General features: G+C 50.2%; 1 protein-coding gene across 2 annotated transcripts in view; it reads left to right on the top strand.

Annotated features, from left to right (window-relative positions):
• Window positions 1-1,404, top strand: part of FKBP6 (FKBP prolyl isomerase family member 6 (inactive)) — a 29,388-nt gene extending 27,984 nt beyond the window's left edge. For both annotated transcript variants that reach the window (XM_019646845.1, XM_019646843.1), the window contains exon 9: window positions 968-1,404. The gene's annotated coding sequence lies outside the window, so the exon portion shown is untranslated. The remainder of the gene's footprint in view (window positions 1-967) is intronic.
• The last annotated feature ends 7,348 nt before the right edge of the window (window positions 1,405-8,752 follow it).

Genomic DNA, 8,752 nt, shown 5'->3' with positions numbered 1-8,752 from the left:
GGCGTGACCCAGACAGCTGCTCACACCAGTACACCAGTGACGGGAAGGTGCCTCCAGCCAGTGCCCTTGGTGCACCAGCGTTTTACCTGCCTCGAGGGCCAGTGTTAGGCTCCAAGGGAATTGGGAGGGATGGGTGGTGGGCTGGAGATAACTGCAGAACTATCAATCTGTTGTTAGAATAGCTTTATGTACCCTCCTTCAGATAACTGTCACACCGGTCTTGTAACAGCTCAGTGAAGGACATATTGTCATGCACATTTTATAGGTGAGGACACAGAGGATGTGTGACTTACCCAGGATCACAGAACAGGAAACAGTGGGGCCGAAGAGTCAACCCAAGTCTCCTGGTTCTAGATAAACTACCGCATTGTCTCTCTGCCATCAGCACGGGTGTATTATCTGTGTGGTTAGATGCCAATTGTATGTGGAGCTGCCCATGAAGGGTTTGTGCAGATTTGTCATATGGTTAACATCCTGAGTGGCTTGGTCTGCCCCCGTATTTGTTACAGGTGTGTGTAGGACCCCATTGAAAAGAGTTGCTTACATTGGCTCTTTGGAGGTGTTTTTCACATATTTAAGTGTTTAAGGAAGTCGCTCCTTGGGGAACAGTTGAGAAAGACTAATGAATAAAGCTTTATCTACATTCAGAAATTACTTATTTTGGGGCCTCATCTGAAAGATGAAGACGTTGAGCTGGACAATTTTAGGGTCCTTTGTTCTGACTTTCTGCAGCTGTCCTTTGTTCTTGACTGGAAGTTTCAGAGCCACCATATTTATTGTAACCATTTCCCAGAACCCATCCAGTAGGGGCAGTACAGTAATGGCATCTGTCCGGCACTTCCAGTTAAATAGTGTCACCGCAAACCCAGGGCTGGCTTTGGCCCCTACATATCTGTGACCATGGCAGCACCTTTGCTTTGGATGCCTGAGTCCCGCTGTGTTTCTAACTGCTGTGTTTGATTCCTAGATACTTCACCTAACTACAAGCAAGAGAAGTGAGGCTGCTCAAGTTCTCCATCGTTATTTGGTGTGCGTGGCGGGGGCTTTTTGGAAAGAAAGAACTCCCTGTGGCAGACAGTGTCACAGTGGCCTGCTTGGAAGAGGGGCTGGAATTCCACAGCCCTGGTCATTGCCTCATCTCTGACGCTGCTGAACTGTGTTTTCACAGGTGCTGTTTTCTGTTTCATATTTTCATACACAGAGCAAGTGTAGCTACTGACAAGTAGAAAATGCTATTTTTGGGGGGGCAGTTTCTTGGTTTTGGGTTTTTTTTATTGGAATTTGTTTTTGGCTTTTCTCCCAGTCCCAACCCCCCTTCTGGCTGCTAATGTCCCTGGGTAAATACAACTAGAGATTGCTGTGTGTATTTTATAGGGTTCTCTGTTTTGAAGAGGGAGAATTATGTTACAGATGTTTTTGTTGTAAATAAATAAAACACTTCCTTATCCTTGCAAGATCCAGTATAAATTAACTGTGAATTCAACTAAACTTGTAAAGTCAGTAGGTGGGGTAGGACAGCCATTCGTTAAGACCAGTTGGATCAGCAAGAGGGGTTATTGGATTTGTTTTCTAGAACCAGAGCAATTCTTTTCTATTTACCTAATAATGAAATGCTTGAGCATTTGGATTGGGGCTCCCTTGAAACCTGCTCCCTTCTGTGCGGAGCTGTTTTGAGACAGTTAATTGGAAACCTTGGAGCCAGCTAGTCCTCCTGCACCCTAAACCCCAGGGCTTCCTGTGACACCTCCCTGGGCTGGGCCCTGACTCCCTGGCAGGGCAGCTGTGGTGCCTCTGTGTTCTGCACGCCCTCCTGGGCTGACCCCCACACCATCAGTTGGCTGTGCTCCTGCTATCCACCCCACAGTTATGTGTTCCTATCTGGAGGTAAGCTGCCCAGCCTTTCCCACAACACCCATAGTGCCCTTGGACTCTTTTGTCAGCTCCATGTCCTCCCTCTTTACCTTCCCTGACCCTGTCTTTCTTCCTGGCCAACCTTCAGGGTGTTGTCTCCACTGTCTCACTGCCAGTTATTCCTCAGCCTGCCGCCTTCCTGCCATCTCACCCTCTGCCTGGCAGTCTGATCCCGCAGGCATGTCTCTGTCTTCACTATACTTGATTTTATCACACTCTGAAGCCTCCTCCTTGCTGGGACATTATCGTTCCTGAGTTTCCAACCTTCCACACTTGGATTTTCTCCTACCCCTTGAGCCACCCTTTGGTTTCACTCTTCTCATTGCCACCCCTCCTGCCTCTCACCCTTCAAAAAACACTTTAGAGCATTTCATAATATAATTCAGACAATCAGTGGCTGAGGTTTGACCAGTGACCCAACCAGACCACAGGCCTCGCTGGAGGGCTGGGCATGTTCCCTGACCCAGGGAAGCACCTGGCCTGTGCCCCCACCTTCCAGAGCCCCCCTACTGACAGGATCTGCTTAGAGGGCAGAAACCAAGTCCTTCTGGAGCAGACTGGGCCCCGCCTCTGCCTGGGGATGGAGGGGGAGGGTGGTGCTGCCCAGGACCTGAGTTCTAGGGGCCTCCCCCAGGAGACTCCTGCCCTTCTCAGGTGCTTCCTTCAGCCTGGGCTGCTGGAATGATAGAAGAGTCATTTTCCTTAGAGGCCATGAGCACCTTGCTGGTGGTTCCCAAATCTGCACCTCCGGACCTCATGACCATGGCCTGGTTCACCTAGGGTTAGACGTCCCTCAGTCCCTCCAGATTCTGAAGGACCCAGATCAGAACCATCTTCCTGCTCTGCCAAGCCCTGTTCCAGCAACTGGCAAGGTTTCCCCGCACTGCTGTCTGTCTCTTTCCTCTTTGGACTCTGGTGTGGCCGTACAGCAAACCAGTCTGTCAGCCCTGCTGTCCATCTTTGCCACTCCAGTGTCTTTACTCATTAGCCTGCATGGACCTCCTCTGCCTCAGTTCCCACCACTTGACTCATCCTCAGCCTTGCCTCCACCTCCACAACATGCATGCACTCACATGTGGTGCACACAGGACCCTCCAGTGGCGGGACTGGCCCTTCATGCCCAGCCTCTCTGTTCAGCCTCCTTTCCAGGCCTTATCTTGGAGAAGAGTTGCTGAGAGAACTTGAGCAGAGGAGTGTCATGAGATTGGTGTTTCTAGAAGATTACTCCAGGGTAAAAGCTTTTGGGAAAGCAGTCTGAAAGTATTAAAAGTTTAAGAATATACACTCTTGAACCCAGCAATCCTACTGGCAGGACTCTATCCTTTCCTTCAAAACCATTTAGACTGTGGACTAAAAGGGTTGCACCATTGTTGATGACATGGTAAAATTGGACACAACTGTAAGTCCTTCAAAGGAGGGTGATGAGAGAAATAACAGTACAGCTATGCTGGGGACACTTGGTGGCTTTTAAAGTCTAAGGTAGAAGCTGGAGAGTAATGCATGGAGTGTGAATAAAGGACTGGATGAATGTGCTCCAAACTTCACAATGGCCCTTCCAGCGAGCGCAGCATGGGAGGTAAAGGCGGCTTTCATACTTTGTTCTGAGGGCATCTATGTAGTTTTAAGACGTTTCTGTTGTTATTAGTGTAATTAAAGACTAGAAGGAAAGGTAATTGGCTGCAGTGTGAACTGTGGAGGGGAATTAGAGGGGCAGGAGCAGCCGGGCCTGCAGGAGCAGGTGGGCAGCACTCATGGGGAGGGCTTTGAGGGCAGACCAGCTGGTTGCCCCTCGCCCAGCACTCATGCGTCTGAGTGGGACACTGGTGTCTCCTGATTCTGCCAGGGAGACCTGTGGCCCCGAAGAAAAATGAAACCAGCTTGTTTATTGATGATCTCCAAAAAAGAACTTCTGAAAGGGCTCCCCACTCAGGTGGGCAGCATGTGGCAACTGAGGTGGCTCTCAGGTGGCGCTGGCCTCATTCAGCCACATCACACAGTTCTCAGTAAACCATTTTTCACCAGAAGTGGGCTTGGGGGTTTAGTCCCCCTTTTTAACCTCGGGTGCAGAGACTAGAGTTGATTATGCTCCTCAGTCATGGTACATTATCACCAGTAATCTGTGCAAGGTCCTCCTATTTCACTTATTCTCTGTATCCCCATACCCTCTCCCATAGGCCACCATGTTAATGTGTTTCATGTGTGTCTTTACTTTTGAATGCATTCTTGCAAAATGTGTGTCATGAGGTATTACGAAGCCAGCCTCCCCATGGCATCTTGGGCAGTGTGGTATCAGGGTAATGTTGGCTGCCATCTGGGAGGCTGGCCAGGGCCCTCAAAGCACACTTCAGTTCATTCTCATGACAACTCAGTGAGGCGAGTGGTGGCACCTGCACTTACCAAGGAAGGAAAAAGCTAGCTTAGAGAGGTTACTAAACTGACTCTCTAAGGGGCTTCATCATCCTCACCACAGAACCCTGGTGTTCAGCCCCTCCCTCCTCTGGGAGCCTCTCCTTACTTCAACCCTGGACTCTACCAGCAGCACTGACAACTTACCATCTCATTTGAGAGAAGGTGGCTGGGCCCAGGGGAGCAAGGATTGCCCCAGGTTCCATAGAGCTGAACTGGGAACAGTTCAAACTTGGAATATGACCCGTTCCACCAAGCTGTCAAGGACCTCTTCCCTGTTTCTCCACGGAAGGCCATTTACTGTCTTCGGAATGAGGATTTTAGCTCCCTTTTTCCCTCACGGCAAGGGCCAGAAGGCCCCAGCTGACTTTTGCAAAGCAAACTGGACAGTAGGTGGCGACATAACCCTCTTTATACTTACCGGGTAAGCCAGGTGGCCCCAGAGAAACTATGGCTCACCTGTGCCACAGCAAGTGACCTGGGCTTGTGGGCTCTCTCTCTCACTACCCAACTGCTCAACATGGTCACTCAGCGAAGACTGATGTGTGCTGAGTGTTGGGACCCAGCTCCAGTTGGGCCCTTTTACTCAAAGAGTAGAAAAAGGCAGCAGGTGTAGTCAGTCCCAAGCAAGCACAGAGCCAGGAGGAACTGGGAAGGCTTTTGCAAGGAGGTACTTGAGTGAGCAGAGCTGGAACACAGGAGGCTTGAGGACCTGAGCCAGGTGGAGAGTGGCTGGAGCAAAAACAAAGCATGACCCTGCCTGCGCACTTGAGAAAATGTAAGCCTTTTTGAGCAGAGGGCATGTGGGCAGACAGGATCAGATCCCAGAAGGCTGTGTGTGTCAGGCGCTGCTGTCGGCCTTGCGACGCCCCGAAGGCCCTTCTTACCCAGGTGAAAACCAGTCCCAGAGACTCCTGTTCTCTCCGGTTCAAGAGCCGGGCCGGCTGCAGAGAAAGGCTGCTCCTCCCGTGGCTCATTCCCTCTCCTGGCCTGGAGAAGAAGCTCACCTTGACCGCTCTCATCGCTTTGATCAGCTCCATCATGAATGATACATAATAATGCTGCACGGTCGGACTTCATCCAAAGCATCAGTTAAGCAAAAATGCCGCTGTATGTTTGCACACACACACTCATGTTTTTTGGCCTAGGAGGCAAATATTCTAGAAAGAGAAATGTCAGCAGATAGATAGCAATACAATGATATAAATATTGTAATAAACTGCGAAATGTTTTCTTATATGATAGTCTTAATTCATAATCCTTTAAACTAAAAGTGCAGGAGAGGGAAGACTTTAGTCAAATCTCCATTTTGCCCCCATCCTGTGCCCTTTCCCCAGTTCCCTCCTGCTGAGCTTGTCCTTTTAGGGAGGAGAAGCGTTGGTACCCAGAAAATTCACCATCCAAGAAGGGAAAGAACGTGGGGGGTGAGTGTGGCTTTGTGGCTGCTCTTTGAGAAATCCCAGAAAACAGCACCAGGAGACAGACTCCAGACAAAGGGCAACTTTGGAAGAGGCCGCGTGGCCCAGAAAGAGCCCCAAACTTACTCCGGCGAAGAGACTGGATGGTCCCTGCAGTGACCTGATGGGCGCCCATGCCAGGAGGGGTGAGCCACTTGGTGATGGGTGTCACCACTTGCTAGCTGAACCTGAATCCAAATTTCTGATGCAAAACCTCACGATGGTTTCCAAGAACCTTCTGAGGTAAATTGTGAGATGGATAGTAGGTGAGGGTGTGCAGGAGTCTTCATCTTTCTTGAAGGATAAGCTTGCCACACGTTTGTGTTGGTTTGCTTTAGTTTGTGTTGGAGGGACTCCTACATAGTTCATGAGACCCCCACACATACAGTGTACCTCAGTACCCTCTGCGTAAATGAGGGAAAATGCAAGTCGTTTCCCTCAGCTGCTGCTGCTCCTGTCCCTCTGACCAGGCCTCTGAGCTGTCCTCCTCCTCCCACTCAGCCTCATCCCATCAGTCACCAAGGCTGAGGGTTTTGCCTCCTCATGTCCCTTGTATCGCAGCCCCCCCCCCGACACACACCCCAACTCTTCATCATCGCTGCCACACCTCCCCAGCAGGCCTCCCCAGTCCCAGCCTAGGCTCCACCAGCCCTCCTCCAGCTAGCCCAGTCCTACCCTGGCTTCAGTGGTTCCGCAGCTCCCAGTAGCCTTTGAGAGAAAGTTCAAAGTCCCTAATTTACCACAGAAGGCCTGGCCTTCATCCAGCTACACTCTGCCAGACTCTGCTTTCCAGCTACACTGAGCCACTTCGGTTCCTAAATGTTCACACCATTCCACCTCTGTGCCTCCTCAGGTGCTGCTCTCAGGTTGCATTTCCACTCCTTTCCCAAAGCTTAGCTTAAGACAAGATCCTGAGTGGAAGTCCCCAAGGCTCACAAGCCTATAGTGGCAGGACTGGGAGTCAAGACATGTCCCCAGCTATCAGCTACCCCAACAATCATAGAATGGGGACCACTCAACACAAAAGTTAATTCCTGTCTCCAATCTAGCAAACAAAATCACAGAAATGTTCCTCTTTGCTTGGTATTAAATTTTTTTTCTCATGTTTTTAAAAACCATTTTCATTTCTGTATATAAAAACCACACATATAAAGTTAAAAATACATGCATAAACCTGGAGAGAAGGAAAAAAACTTAGTGTAAGCTCTGCTTCCTCCAGACTGCATTCCCTGACCACCCCAACACAGCTGCCTCTGACGTGCCCTCCCCTGCTTCCCATCACACCATGGTAATCAGTAATCGGTAATCGGATGGTCTGGCCTGACTTCCCCAAGGCTGTGAGCTCCTCAAGGACAGGGACAATACTTCAGCTGCTTCGGTTCTCCATTCCTCAGCACAGTCAGATAGACTGGAGCCCCGGCCTGTTGAAGAAATAAATGGATCTCATTTATGAGTTATATCCACATGCCTCATGAAATCCTATGGACAAGTCCAAAAAATCATGCAGAATTGGTGGCTTAGAATGTCCGCATTGTTCTGCTATGTCAAGGAAATCAGGTTCAAGGACCCTTGATGAGAAAGAAAAAAGACTAACTTAGGGTGACTATGAGCTCAGTATGAGCTGTGGGGTGCAGTGACTGCTAAAAAGGACAGGGCAAGTGCTGGTGGGGGGCAGCCTGGGAGACATCGTCCATCCAGGCAGGTGGGGACCCATGGTTTATGTTGGTTCACACCCCAGCCACAGGCCCCCAGGCAGGTCTGCGGGCTACAGGTCTGAGGATGGACAGGCCCAGAGAAGGGCTGAGGGCTCTTGGACAAAGCTATGCTCTGTGCCTCACTTCTCCACCTTCACGATGGGGCTGCCTCCCTCCATGCTGGTTGTGACAGCCAAATCCCTTTGGGGAGCCCTTAGGGGCCACATCAGACACAACTAGCTTCACACTTAGTTGTCAGAAAACTTGGAGCTGACTGGGAGGACTGAAGACCACTGTGTTGTCAGTCAACTCTTCTCATGGTCCCACCCCCGAAATAGTTTGACTCCCTAGCCCAGGGGTGCCTCCCCTGGGCACCGTCACACTGTGTTCCTCTGCTAGTGCTGTGCACCTCCAACCCCACTTCTCACGCACCCCTGCAAGGGCCCGGCTTCACACAGGCTCCCTCCCTCCCATGGGCGTTGAAAGGCCCACTTCTCCCACCACATTTGGCATTTGAAGCGTAAAGCAGGCGCCTAGGTGGACCGACCCCTGTATGGCCACAGCAGATAGCTACCAGCCATCAATAGTACAGTGTCCCCCAGCACACAAAGAGCCTTACTCAGGCTCTGTGGAATGGATTTGAAAATCACCAAGGTGCATTTCCAACCTCATAATTACTCAGCAGCCCTTGCCTGCGTCACTGGTTCCTTTTTGATTCCATAAGGAGGCCCTTCCTAACCTTGCCCTTGATTCTCAGGCCCTGTTCCCTTCCCAGCACCCCCCACTCCTCTCTCCAGGCGCAGTGACCTGGCCTCTTCCACCAGAGAAAATAAAGGCCAATTGAGCATGAAATAAGGCCCCCCTTTCCACTCACCCCATATTTCTGTATCTTTGCCCACCTCTCCTCCTCCTCCCCTGGGTCCTGGGGGTAGAAGTGTCTGTTTCTTGCCTCTTTCTGTGCAATTGATCCTGGCCCCATCCAGTTCATCAGCCACCCTCTGTTTGTAACATCGGTTTCTTCTGCCTCCAAACATGGCCCATCTCTCTTTCCTAATAGAATACTCCTTCAGCCCTGCCTCCTCCTTTCCCCCAGAGCCAGACCCCTTTTATTTTACTTCATTTATTTACTTCTTAAAAATGTAATCCATTCAATCAATCCTTGCTCCTCACCATATTCCTATAAGGGTCCCTTCTTACTGTTGGCAGTTTTCTAGTTATCCTTCCAGGAGAGTTAACAGTTTTTACAAGACAATATCATCATACCTTCTTCCCCTTTTTAAAAAA

The sequence above is a fragment of the Hipposideros armiger genome, unplaced genomic scaffold (genome assembly GCF_001890085.2).
Source record: "Hipposideros armiger isolate ML-2016 unplaced genomic scaffold, ASM189008v1 scaffold_107, whole genome shotgun sequence".
NCBI lineage: Eukaryota > Metazoa > Chordata > Mammalia > Chiroptera > Hipposideridae > Hipposideros > Hipposideros armiger.
The sequence above is the reverse complement of the archived record's forward strand: the minus strand, read 5'-3'. Positions and strand labels throughout refer to the sequence as shown.